This window comes from Eurosta solidaginis, chromosome 2 (genome assembly GCF_040869045.1).
Source record: "Eurosta solidaginis isolate ZX-2024a chromosome 2, ASM4086904v1, whole genome shotgun sequence".
NCBI classification, from domain to species: domain Eukaryota; kingdom Metazoa; phylum Arthropoda; class Insecta; order Diptera; family Tephritidae; genus Eurosta; species Eurosta solidaginis.
The window spans coordinates 85,977,778-85,990,080 of NC_090320.1; the positions used below are offsets into that span (position 1 = coordinate 85,977,778).

Here is a 12,303-nt window from a genome sequence, read left to right on the forward strand (position 1 = left end):
TTTAATTACTCTTGAACACATTCAATATTTTTAAAAAATTTATAATTTATAAAATTCGTAATACGTTCTATACTTCGGAAAAAAATCAAAACAAAAAAATGATAAAATAAAATAAAATTTAATACAAATTTTAACACACAAAAAAAAAAAAAGATACATTTTGCTGTGAAACATTTTTTTGTGCAACGGTGCGGCCGTCACGTTAAACAATATTGAAATAAATACTAAATTGCAATAAACATATCCCATTTAAAATTAATATCGCCTTGCGGAAATTGGAAAAAATAAATCAGTCTTTCATTGTAGGTCGTATATGGCAGCACAGTCGGTACGAAACAAAATTTTTCAAAGCCAAAACTTAATTGACGGTTCATCTGGAATACAATTCAATCCACTTTCAAGCAATTCTTACTTCAAATAACCCTAACAAATTTATTCCAAAATTCAATACACAGTTCAAGTAGAGCGGTTTCAAATTAGATTATAAAATCATTTTAAATTTCTTTTCAATAAATTTTTTTTTTCACATTCATAACAAACTCGCCACTTTCTCTCATTCAACTTCGGTGATAAAATCATTTCAAATTTCCTTTCAATTCAAACTTGTTCAAATTCATGTCTCAAATCTGCAGCAACAATTCAATTTAGGGTAATACAATTCAGGTTACAAAACCATTTGATATCTCTCTTCCATTCAAATTTGTTCATATTCGTAACTCAAACTATTTAGGTTCTAAAACCATTCCAAATTTCTTTTTCATTCAAATTCGTTCATATTCATACCTCAAACTTGCAACTTTTTCACAATTCGATTTAGATTATAAATTCATTTCAACCTTCCTTTTCAATCAAATTTCTTAATATCTAAGCATATAAAGCTGCAACTGTAAAAATCTTTCTTCTGCTAATGTCAAATTTCGAAACAAAATTCAAAGAATTGAGAGAAAATTTCTTTAAAATTAAAAAACGCGTTTTGCATACAGGTCGTTATTTATCGACAAGGCAAGAGAAGTTTGATGAATATAAAAATTCTTTAATTGAGGCATACAATAACATTTTGGTAGAGGTAAATGGTCATTTTGGAAACCGACCTAGGCCAATTGCTGTGAATAAAAGTTTATCACGTTGTAGGGAAGAATTAATTAAATGTTTTACAAAAATCAACTGCACAGTTAAAGTACCAACCAACTACAGCGACTTCGTCCAAGATAACACTTTTATATCAGATACTAATCGAGAAGAAAAAGAATCCTTCGACGCATACAAAATCGAATCTGAGGAAGAAGAAGAATTCTCTGACTCATCAAAGCCGGAAACACTCGACAGTCGTATCGGTGAACAAAGTTTCTCTTTACCTTATACTGAAAATATTTCATTACAAGAAAACTTCTGTGGTTTCGATAACCCAGTCGTTACATCAAACAATTCTTTAGGGCTTTTAACAACTTTCTCAAATTCCAACCAATCCCGTACGAAATTTTCTAGAACCAACAATAATGGCTACACCAGAGCAAAAGAGACAGTTTATTGGGTCGTGGGCGCCCTTATTTAGGAAAAACTATAACGGTGACCCCTTAGCGCTAGACTCCTTCATAGATAAAATTTAACTAGTAGAAGGCTGTATAGATCTAGATCTTATGTCAACTTTCATTTCACTTGTTAAATTGAAGCTCGAAGGGAAAGCAAGAGAAGCAATTCCGACATATATAACATCTATCTAAGAAATTAAAGATGCGTTTAAAAGTCAAATAAAGCCAGACAATTCAAAAGTCGTTGCAGGGAAAATAGCTTCACTAAAAGTTACAAACAATAATTTAACCGAGTTTGCTAAACGCGTAGAGGAATTATCTGATGCTTTAGAGAGGTATCTAATTATCGAGGGCATATCAAAAACCAAAGCGCACGAGATGGCAGTCGAACAGTCAGTAAACGTTTGTAGGCTAAATACGCGCTCAGATTTAGTTAAAGCAATTCTGGCGTTTAGACGGTTAAGCGCCAATTAAGTAAGTAAAGTAATTCTGGCATCAACCTCTTTAAGTGACGCAAAAGACGTCGTAGCAAAAATGATAGTCGAACAAAACAATCAGGCTACAGAAAGACAGGTATTAGCTTTTCGATCAAGGTTTAACAATCAAACCAACTTTCGCAATAACAATAGAGGCAATAACTACTACAACAACAATAATAGATACAACAACAATAGCAATTTCAATAGGTCCAATAACAATAACAATTTCAATAGGTACAACAACAATAATAACGGTAGATACAACAATAACAATCAAAATAGGCAAAACAACAATTATAGACAAAATAACGACAATCGAGGCAATGGTAATTCCCCTAACACCAGCAACAGTCAAAATAGGTTAGAAAACAGAACCAATACTAACGCCGGAAGTTCAAATACGCGAAGTAATGCAAACGTCCGCTCTTAAAACTTGAACGCCCCTCAGCAGAGAACACTGAGAGACGAGGAGATAAGCTAATAAATACTAAACATATTTTTTGTCTAAACCTAAATTACTCAGATTTTATCGAAATTTATATAACCGGATCTAGCAAATTATGTACATTTTTACTAGATACACAAGCTGATATTTCGCTGATTAAAATTTCAAGCTTCAATAAGCAAATTCCAATTAATTCTGACGATATAGTTAATATCACTGGTGTAAGACCAAACTCAGTTCCTACTTTGGGTAAAATAAACATAGACCTAATTTTTTCTAGTAATCTAGTCGAACATAGCTTACATGTGGTAAACGATGGCTTCAATATTCCATCTGAAGGTATACTGGGTAAAGACTTTCTTCATCATAACAAATGTGTAATAAATTATTCAAATAGTAGCATCTCATTCTGGGCAAATAAAGAAAAAGTCATTATGCCAATCATACACGGAACGGAAAGAGATATGTGTATTATACCACCAAGATGCGAAGTTTTTCGAATTTTCGACTTAGGTCACTCAACAACTTTTCGTTGAATCTCAAGAAATACACAAAGGCGTATTTACCACAAGATGCATTACAAATTCCAATAACCCAATCATAAAATTAATCAATACCACAAGTGATGTACAATTCGAACATAAAAATGCTGTTAAAGCAGAAAACTTATCAAATTATCACGTCTATGTAGTCGACAAAACTAAGTCAGATGAGAAGCGAATTAACGAAATAATTTCGTTTTTAAAAGATCTAATTCCAATAGATGCACCATCTGAACTTTTAGATCTATGCATACAATATGCTGACATATTCGCGCTTGACAACGATAAAAGGACGTTAAATAATTTTTATGAGCAGAAATTGCGGTCAACTGACAACGAACCAGTGTATATAAAGAATTATCGTCTACCCTATTCGCAGCGGCAAGAAATTAACAGACAAGTTACAAAATTACTAGAAAATGATTTAATCGAAGAAAGCTATTCTAACTACAACAGTCCCCTTATCCTAGTTCCTGAAAAGAAAATAAATAGGAAAAAAGCATACAGAATGTGCGTTGACTTTCGCGCAGTTAACAAGAAGCTAATAGCAGACAAATTTCCATTAGCACGAATCGATGCTATGTTAGACAATCTTGGCAGAGCCAAATTTTCTCAACCTTTTTTCTGGATTTCACCAAATACCATTACACGCAAATTCACGCGATATAACCTCATTTTCTACTGATCGTGGAGCGTATCGATGGAAGGTATTGCCATTTGGTTTGAACATTGTACCAAACTCGTTTTCAAGAATGATGACCATCGCATTTTCAGGAATACCACCTAATGAAGCTTTTCTTTATGTAGATGACATTATAGTCATCGGCTGTAGCGAATCCTATCACATTAAAAATTTGTCTAAAGTATTCAATACTTGTAGATCATTCAACCTTAAACTCAATCCACATAAATGTAATTTTCTAAGACCAGAAGTAACATTCCTAGGACACAAATGCTCAGCTGAAGGTCTGTCACCAGACGAATCTAAAACAGACGCAATTCGTAACTATACTAAGCCAACAGACAAGGACGCAAGGACGCTTTAGAAGGTTTGTAGCTTTTGCCAACTACTACAGACGCTTTATTCCAAACTTTGCATCTCTGGCAGCACCTCTGAATAGACTGAATAGAAAAAGAGTAGAATTTAACTGGGACGAGGCATGCGATAAAGCTTTTGATGCACTAAGAGCATCCCTAATGTCACCAACGATATGACAATACCCAGATTTTTCCAAACAGTTATGCGTCAAAATCTTTTAATGAGGCAGAACAAAAAAAAGCCATCATTGAGTTGGAATTATTAGCCATTTATTATGCCATTAAACAATTTAGACCATACGTTTATGGAAATCACTTTATTGTAGAATCATTAGTATATCTATTCACTGTGAAATACACATCTTCAAAACTTTCTAGAATTAGACTTGAGTTGGCAGAATAAAATTTCACAATAGAGTACATAAAGGGAAAATCAAATGTAGGAGCTGATGCACCTTCTCGTATAACCATTGGCGAAATAAAAGAATCAACCAAAAATATATTTGCAGTTCAGACTAGGGCTAAGAGTAAGAAAAGGGACAAATGTAGTTCTATTGAAAATATAAACTTCTGTGAAAATATACAAACATTAAACGTGTATGATAAATTCACTCATAACTTTTCAAAAAAAATTCCTCGTATTAGATCAGAAATATTTCATGATAAAAACAATAAACAATTTTTAAGAATATGCGCGTATATAAAGCATAAAAGAATAATTTCATTTGATTTTGAATTTTCTAACGAAATAAAGAATTTCGATACTTTACTTTCGAGGCTAGAAAAAGAAGCCGGAAAACTTAATATTAAGGAAATAGAATGACCAAAAAACGATTTAAAACAATAAACAATTTTTAAGAATATGCGCGTATATAAAGCATAAAAGAATAATTTCATTTGATTTTGAATTTTCTAACGAAATAAAGAATTTCGATACTTTACTTTCGAGGCTAGAAAAAGAAGCCGGAAAACTTAATATTAAGGAAATAGAATGACCAAAAAACGATTTAATTTTCAAATACATTACAATTACAAATTTTAAAGAAAGAGGAAATAAGCTTTTACAATTTTTAAAAATTATTTTAATGGATCCAATTGAAACAATCACTGATCAGGAACAAAAATCAAAATTATTAGCAATTTATCACAATGATCCCATCACTGGAGGTCACTGTGGAACGAAAAAATTATACGCCAAATTACGAAACAAATTTTACTGGAAAAACATTACATAGGACGCATAATAGATTGGTATTGAAAATGAGCGAAATCGTACGAAAGCCACGCCCTCTCTTTCGATATTGAAAATTTAGAAAAATTTGAAAAAAATTTGATGATTCAAAAACGAATACTGCTTATCTAATGAAAGGTGGATTGCTTTTATGAGGCAAAAAATTTATTCAAAAAAATTTTAGAATACGAGTCTGGCATCACCCACATTTAGGAGAAGAAAATTAGTAAGTTTAACAAGCCGTAAATCAAAAGCCGTCAAAGATATTACATTAAAATTGGGCAGAGAGATTATCCTCACCAATTTATATAGACTGAGTGAAGATAATCAAAATCGGTTAAAGACCACGCCCACTTTTCCTACAGGTCTAATCTTAACAAATGTTCGGTTTACTTAGACTTTCTTGCTTGTTACAATCTATCTTTAGAGCGTGAGGTTAAGTTAACATATTTAAAACAAAGCAAATATGGTTTGGGGTATTAATGATACAATGAGTTTGTTTTGGGTAAATGCGAAAAATGTCTTTTGAACAAAGTCAAAATAGGAAATAAAGAAGAACTCGTTCTAACACCTACCCCTAATAAACCTTTCGATATTGTTGTAATTGACACAACAGGCCGATTGCCAGAATCGAGATATGGTAATAAGTTCGCGCTTACCATAATTTGCGATCTGACAAAATACTTAGTTACAATATCAATACCAGATAAAAGTGCAAAAACCATCGCATCAGTACTATTCGAAGGCTTCATTTTAATATACGGTGCTATGAAATCCATTAAATAAAATTTAGGCACTGAATTCAAAAATGAAATTTTTGCAAATTTAACCAGTTTATTAAATTTTGTTCACAACTTTTCTACACCATATCATCATGAAACCGTAGGAACTGTCGAAAGAAACCATAGAGTTTTCAATGAATACCTACGTGCGTACTTAAATGATTCCTTTGATGATTGGGATACATATATTTTACGTTTTGGCATAACACAACGCCAAATACGGTATTCGATAATATCTAAACTTACTCCTTTTGAACTAGTTTTCGGTAAAATGGCCATCTGAGTTGAAGAACGAAACAATCGAACCCATTTATAATATCGAAAATTATTCAAAAGAAGTAAAGTACCGAACGCAAAAATGCCACGCCTTGGCTAAAGGGTTAGTAGAAAACCACTTGAAAAACAAAAAAACATATATCAGGGCCCATATTTAGTAACAAATATAGACGGTGTAAATGTAACCATTTTTGATAATGAAAATAAAAAATACAAAACGGTACATAAAAACCGCATAAGGGGAGCACCTATATAAATAAAATCGGATGTACCCAATTTCATTTTGAGATAGTCAAAATAAATTTTTTTAATCATTTTGTTACACTAAATTTAAGCAAATGGAAAAAAATGTATCATACTTTAATTTAAGTAAAATAAACAAAAAGAAAACGTACGTATAAGCTAATACACAAAAAGAAACCCACAAAAATTCAATTTTGAATTACAAAAAAAAAAAAAAAAGAAACAACAAGAAAAAAACAACAAAAATACATATAAACTACTAATATTAATATATGTACATAAGTAGGCCTCAGGAACAAATAAATGTAAATAACTAAATTGACTAGATAACTTACAAAAATATATAAACTACTAATATTCAGATAAGTAAATATGTAGGTTAAAATACAAACAAACTTAATTAGTTAAATTAGCCAAGTTACCCTAGGTATATCTGCCGCAAAAGTTCAAAAGTTTTCTCATTTTTCTTCCATTCGGGATGAATGAAAATAAACCCAAAGAAAAGTTGAAGCCGACAAACCTAATCAACTTGTCGACTTCAACCTTTTTTTTTCGAAAAGGGGGATGGTGCAACCCTGTTGTCTATTGTGAATGGACAACAGGTGTTGAGACAAGTTGGAAACGGGGAGGTCGGGAAAAAAGAAAAGGCGGCCATTATTATAATATTGGACTGGAGAAGAAAAACACTCAGTTCGTGTGAAAAACCAAAGTATAACTGAGTGCTAAAGTACTACAAGCTATTTAATATATTACGAAAACTAAAACTAATTTAAATAAATAGAACAAAGTAAACTTAATTAAAATACTGTGTTCAGTCATTGAGTGGAGTGTGCGTGCAAAGCGCACAAGAACAATTTTTATTCGCAGCGGGAAGAAATGGAGCTTCTCGAGTGGCACTCAAGGAGGCCACGTCCACAAGCGTTATTTTTTATAAGCGCGGCCGAAGGCCGCCTACGCAGAAAGGTGTTCTACTCAGAACTACTGTGGTTCGCGAACCGGTGTTCGACCGGCTAAGGATTATTTTTTATAAGCGCGGCCGAAGGCCGCCTCTACGGAAAGGTGTTCTATTGAATACTGTAGTTCGCGAAGCCGGTGTTGGACCGGCTAAGGATTATTTTTTATAAGCGCGGCACAAGGCTACCTACGCGGAAAGGTGTCTTAGAATTTTTTTGTCGGCACCACTGATTGCTTTTGCATAGTAGCGTCATTTTATTCCATTTAGTTTGTTTCTTGTGCTTTTGTGATTCATACTTTTTGTGCTTTTTGTGAGACATAACTATAATTTGTTATTTTATAACTTCTTTTCAACTTTTCAAAATGAGTAGTAAAAATATACATTTTCCTTTTTCTTTATTAAGGCCCATATTATGTATGTCACCGTGAATGTTTGCGTCGCATTCACTCACATTCACATTCACCCAGAATTCGCATTTTATAACTTCTTACGTATTCGCGTTTGTGCTCTTAGGTAGTCACTACGTATTCACTGAAACTGTCAAACCCAATACGTAGCCAGTATAGCCACTTGTTACTTTTTTATTTCGGAAAGCTTTGCAGTGCAATTTTTTCGGCGGATTTGGTTGCGTATACAATGTACTCTCGAGACATCCATTGGACACCATTAAGGTTCGCCTCCAAACAAGGTCCAACCCCGCTCCTGGTCAACCCCCTGGTACAAGGGCGCTTTCGATTGTGCTGCCAAAACTATAAAGAATGAAGGCGTCACAGGCCTATACAAAGGTATGACTGCACCACTCACAGTGTAGCGCCCATATTTGCGTTATGCTTTGCTGGTTATGCATTGGGTAAACGCGTGCAACAAACAGGTGAAAATGCAAAGCTAAAATACACCCAAATTGGAATTTCTTGCTCTTTTTCCGGGTTGATGTCAACCGTTATTACAGCGCCTGGTGAACATATTAATTGCTTATTAAAAGTGCAGCAATCGTCAGGTGGCGAACGTAAATACAAGAGTATGTAAGATACAGTCTCGAAATTGTACAAGGAAGACGGTATACGTAGCTTATATAAAGGGAGCTGTGCGATGCTGTTGTGATTTACCCGCAAATGCTTTCTATTTTCTCACTTACGAGTATATTCAAGATAAGGTCAAAGAGCAAACTGGGAGCGAAAAGATAAGCATCGGTTCAAAAATTGTTGCTGGTGGTGCAGCGGGTATAGCATATTGGATGGTGGGTATGCCAGCTGATGTACTCAAGAGCAGATTGCAACCAGCTCCCGCAGGCAAGTATCCGCGTGGCGTGCGCATCGGCTTCGTGGATCTAATGCGTACCGGTGGTCCTAGGGCTTTATATCGTGGTGTCACACCAGTTACGTTACCTGCCTTTCCAGTTAATTCTGCCTGCTTCTTTCGCATCCAGATAGCAAATGATGCTTTCGACGCTATCGTCGCTTTAATAAACTAAAGAATTTAAACTTAAAGACTAAAAATAATATTTTTTTTATAACAACATAGTCTATATAGTGCACTTATAAATCTATGCAATTTTCACCATTTTAATTTATATAAAAAAAAATTATTATTTTACGTATGATTATTGCTATCATCCTGAATTGTTGTAAAATTATTAGTGTACACAACCTATATACATAGGCAGAAAAAATATCAATATGGTGAGATAGCTGAGCAGCTATTTGGACAATTACAACCAAAACAGCCAAATCATATGCAGCGCTTATAAGAGGCATGGCTAAGCTCTTTCATGAAAAAGTTAATTTTCATATTTATTATATTGTTTTGTTTTAGTTGTTGTTGTTAAAATAATAGTGCTTCGCTTCATCCAAAAGGCGGGATTACTCAAGAGTTGTTATTGTAATTGCAGAAGCAGCCTCCAAGTCCAAGCGGCTTTTATTGTTATGGCAAATCCAGTTTCCACCCGAACTAGCATTTTGGTTATAGTATGAACTCCGTTGAAGTTTTTTTACCCTGCATACCTACAAGTCTGCGGCACCTTTCTTATCGTTGTACTAACGATAAAGACACTGTTATTGTCGTTGTTGTAGCAGTGCTTCGCCCCATTCAATAGGTGCGACCGATCATCAATGTCCTCTAACGGGAGTCCAACGAAAATTGTTTTTTCAACCGGGCTGGACAAAGTGAGAGGGGTATTAGAAGCGTTGATTTCAAATTATAATTAACAAGATGGTTGGTGACATGTGGGGACACATTCCAAATAGGATATACATTTTGTAAGTCGGGGTTGATTCTGGATAGGTAAGAGTTTAACCTGTTACAGTACCCAGATCGAAGTTGAGCTAGAGTGACCGCCTCTTTCCGTAGGGAGAGTGCGTTCCTCTTCTGCTAGCTGAGTATTTTTCTTTAAGTACCAGATTCGCCGGGCAATTCCCGGTATGGAGGTCCGTCGCCTGTTTGTTTATATCACTGATCCTCATAAATCAGATGTCTGCTGGGATGCCCAGCTTTCTGGGTATCCAACAGAAACTGTCTATTCAGCATTTAATTTATCTCCCTAATGTGGACTACTCCCGCCTTATTGTGTAGATGGTGTTCTGGGGACATAAGACGACAGCTATGGCGGTTCTGAGGGCAGTATTTTGGCAAGCCCTGTATTTTCTTCCAGTGAGTAACCTTTAGGCTTGGCGACCATATCGGAGACGCGTAGCATACAATCGGGTGTCCAATTGCTTTGTAAGTGATAACGAGTGTTTCTTTGTCTTTACCCCAAGTGATGCCCGCAAGACATTTGAAGATTTTATTACGGATATGGATTTTAGGAATAATTCGGTTGCATGCTCTCCAAAATTTAGATGCTGATCGAACGTCACACCCAGGATTTTTGTGTGTAAGACAGAAGGTAGCGTGACTCCATCGACGTGGATGTTCAATATGGTCGACATTTGGCGCATCTATGTTATAAATAAAGTCGCCGATTTGGTCGGTGACAATGACAGGGTTCGCGAAGCGAAAAAACTGGAGAGATCAGGAGATAGTTGTTTATTTTATTACCTATCTCATCGACGGGTGGTTCGGTACCTGTAGCCATTATCGTGCAGTCAGGGCTTCGATATATAGAAGTAAAACAGAAGCGAGGATAGGACACCACTATATTGTTCGAGAATCAGCGATTTATAAGAACATTTTGAAAAAAGTAGCACAGAGGTATAATTATTATAGTTATTAAAAAATCCACAATAAGGTTATTATTTTTATTTTCCTATTACTCAGAATTAGTTTTTGACATAAAACTACGAAAATAAGGATCGTAACGAAAGATAGTGACAAAACTATAGTATAACTATTAGTTATAATCAGTGACTCATTTTAATAATTTTTTTCTTGACTCGAAAAAGTCCGGTTAAAAATTATTCCTTGGTGAAAGTGTATGGGATTCCGGGGATAGCCATAGCATTTTCAGGACGAATCATTTATTTTATAAGTCCGAAAATAAAAGTTAAATCCAGACTTATATTTTTTATTAATAGAATAAAAGTACCACCCTATAACTAAGATTTGGTTCATCGAAATTAAAAGAATTGTTTACCAATCCATTCTCGTAAATATCTGGATTTGAAATCTGTAGGGACACTTAAAAATTTTTGCTTCTAGCCCTAGAAACTTGTTATCGAAAAACCATAACCAACTGTTGTTGTTGCTGTAGCGATAAAGAAACTCCCCGAAGGTTTCAGGGAGTGTTTTCGATGTTGATGGTCCTTTGCAGGATAAATATCCGGTATGTTGCGGTAACAAGCACCATTAAGATACAAGCTCGACCAGTTGGGAACGATTTAATATGACCACATTGAACCTTCTAGGCTATACCAACATTTTTTCTGAAGGACTTTTATTACAAAAGGAATGACTGTTCTGGTCCCTGGCTATAAGTTGTATAGGCTTCGCTTATGCTTTTTTATTCTTGTAAAATTTTTTGACGAAATATGTGTGCATTGAACGAAGCTCTAAATAACAAGCACCATTAAGGTACAAGCTCGACCATGTCGGGAACGATTTAATATGACCACATTGAACCTTCTAGGCCATACCAACATTTTTGTCTATGGAAAATTTCAATCTTTTTTTTACTCAAAAATTATAAAAAAAAACGACAATGAAAAACGAAGTGAATGAAGCAAACGCGACCCAGAAGCAAGTGAATATTTTGACAGCAAAAATGAGTGTTCGTGACACTTTGCGTCGCTATATAATACGAAAAAACGTAAGACAATCACCTACAGTCACTGAGAGTCACCGAAGTGAACGAATGCTCTTACCCAGCAAAAATGTGCCCGTAAATTGATTAGGAAAATGAATAAAAGCTGTGTCGATGAAACACGTAAATCGTTAAGTAGCATTTGTACAGGGCAGCGGTAACTTTTGTGACCAGTCCATTCCGTCGTACCTATTTATGTGATTGTCCATACTGCTCACACATATACGGTTTTAGGTTATCGAAATGTAAACAAACTATAGTTCTGTGCTGTTCTTACATTCACGTTATGGCAAGCATTTTTTAAGTTATATACCTGTAACTTTACGAGTATTTTTACAGTATTTTTACGTTAATATGACCACCTTTTCACTAGTATTATGGCTGTTTTTTTACTTGGATTATACTGCTATATAAATAAAATATTTCTTTAATTCAAATCTATTAACATTTCTTTTATTCAACATTTTTATAATATATTACATTATTTATAATAGTTGTAAATTATTAACTATAAGTCTTAAGGAAGGAATAGTTTTTCAGTCTTGTTGG

At 34.4% G+C, this 12,303-nt stretch overlaps 1 pseudogene; it reads left to right on the top strand.

Annotated features, from left to right (window-relative positions):
• Positions 1-907: 907 nt before the first annotated feature.
• On the top strand, positions 908-8,991 carry LOC137241552 (congested-like trachea protein; annotated as a pseudogene).
• Positions 8,992-12,303: the final 3,312 nt, after the last annotated feature.